Below are 2,548 nucleotides of genomic sequence, written 5' to 3'. Positions count from 1 at the left end.
CTAGGTTTGTATTTCTTGGTTATTATTACTTAACAGGAGAAGATCATCTCTTGTCTAAAGTATGCGTTGTTGGTTTTTTGTTCCCAAACATACTGCCCATAGCACATTCATATTTGATGTGAGAGGACCCCGTGGAACTTTGAGTTGCACTTTATAGGGGCTCCGCTGTGTCACTGCAGCACGGATAGGTGGAATTGGATCCAAAACACTGCCTATTTGAATGGTAACATGCAGTGTGACAAATTTTTGAAACTAGGACGCTGCTGAAGATGACAGAGTTTTCTTCAGTTGTCATAGCTCCAAATAGGATCACTGTTTCAGCTCTGTGTTCAGTAAGCACAAGAACAAGATGACTCTTCCGCCACTTTCTGCTCATGTGCGGTGGTTACTGACAAGTGCGTTTATCACCACCATTACGTTTATTTCTGAGCTGGAGAAATAAACCGCAGTGAATGAAGGCTGTGGAACAGTTAGGGAAATGTAGGTGCTTTTGTTTGTTTCACCGTGGTCATATTTTGCATAGTTGATTTGATTCTATTTCTTGAAAGTTACTCACAGGGAGAATTATGTTAATTACAGTGAGGCTTTCTAGTTTGCCAGAATATTTTATAAAAAGGATGGCAGAGAACTGCTTGCCTGCTTTCTAAGGGAAGCGCGGGGAGGTGGGGTAGGACCCGAGGCGCATGCCTGGGCCTGTGTTACCCCTTCTTTGCTCCTCCCTGAAAGGAAGGTCCGTCTGGACATTTAAGATTGGACGAATAACCAACAGCCAGGAAGCTGTAATTACTCAGTTGTCTCCATCTGCAAACTAAGATCCGTTAATGTTATTGACAGATTTCTGTGGTTTCAGTAAATCAGTATACTAGTATAAGGTTATCATTTTGGAACATTGCTCCTCTTTGAAATGGATGGATGTTTACCTAAAAACAAAAATAAAGCTCAACCAGTTATATGTTGTTTAGCCAGTAAGGTCAACGTAAAGTAGGTTAAATGGGGGCTGGCACTGTGGCATGGTGGGGAAAGCCTCTGCCCGCAGTGCCGGCATCCCATGGGCTCTGGTTCGAGTCCCCGCTGCGCCACTTCCCATCCAGCTCCCTGCTAATGTACTTGGGAAAGCAGAGGAACAAAGGCCCAAGTCATTGGGCTTCTGTACCCATGTCGGAGACCCAGAAGAAGCTCCCAGTTCCTGGCTTTGGATCGGCCCAGCTTCAGCCATTCCGGTCATTTGAGGGGTAAACCAGCAGATGATCTCTCTCTCTCTGCCTCTGCCTCTCTTTAACTCTGCCTTTCATATTAATAAATAAATCTTTGGGGGAAAAAAGTAGGTAAAACCAAAGTGTGGAAATAAGAATAACACTAGTTGTTCCAAGTGCTTAAAGTAAAAACTTTTGAAGTTTTTTTCTTACCCAGGTTACTAGAGATAAATCACTTTTGGTAAATCTTCTCAAATGAATTATTAACAATGGAATGCTTATTTATATATTAGGAAAAGTAGCCAGCTAAGATGTTTTTGCTGTTTATCTACCAGCATTTAATTTTGAGTGTTTTATCTAGCTGGATAAATTTAAAATAATGTGAAAAATGCAGCTTGATTATAATTGGGTCCTTAAGTCTGTTTTTATGAAATTTTAAATCATTTTCACTGTGGAAGAGTTCATTTTTATGATACTTGCATTCTTTTTTTTTTTTTTTTTGACTGGCAGAGTGGACAGTGAGAGAGAGACAGAGAGAAAAGTCTTCCTTTTTGCCGTTGGTTCACCCTCCAATGGCCGCCGCGGCTGGCGAGCTGCGGCCGGCGCACCGCGCTGATCTGATGGCAGGAGCCAGGTACTTATCCTGGTCTCCCATGGGGTGCAGGGCCCTAGCACTTGGGCCATCCTCCACTGCACTCCCGGGTCACAGCAGAGAGCTGGCCTGGAAGAGGGGCAACCGGGACAGAATCTGGTGCCCCGACCGGGACTAGAACCTGGTGTGCCGGTGCCGCAAGGCGGAGGATTAGCCTAGTGAGCCGCGGCGCTGGCCCGATACTTGCATTCTTAGAGATCTGTATTCTATTTAGATTATACTATGTATAGGCATTTTTAGAGGATTGTATCTTTTTTTTTTTTTTTAAAAGAAATTCTTTTTTAAAAACAGATTTATTTATTTATTTGAAAGAGAGGAAGAGACAGATCTTCCATCCAGTGGTTCACTCCTCAAATGCCCACAACAGCTAGGACTGGGTCAGTGGAAGCCAGGAGCCCGGAACTCCATCTGGGTCTTCCACATGGGTGGCAGGAACCCAAGCATCTGGGCCATCATCTGCTGCTTCCCACACGCATCAGCAAGAAGCTGGATCCAAAGTGGAAGCAGGACTTGATCCTAGGCCTTCTGATATGGGACGTAGGCAGTCTCGAGCACCGGCTTCCCCTGCTGCTTTGTGTGTGCTTTCTGACATGAGGACAAGTGTGTACTAAAGATGCAAGTTGTAAACACTGAGCCTTTGGCTTTTGGTAGATCTAAAAGCAAAATCTTGGTATTTAAACAAATAGATGCTATAAATGGGTGG

Source organism: Oryctolagus cuniculus, chromosome 10, assembly GCF_051225735.1.
Source record: "Oryctolagus cuniculus isolate XC-2025 breed Fujian yellow rabbit chromosome 10, ASM5122573v1, whole genome shotgun sequence".
Classification (NCBI taxonomy): domain Eukaryota; kingdom Metazoa; phylum Chordata; class Mammalia; order Lagomorpha; family Leporidae; genus Oryctolagus; species Oryctolagus cuniculus.
This window is presented reverse-complemented; position numbering follows the sequence as displayed.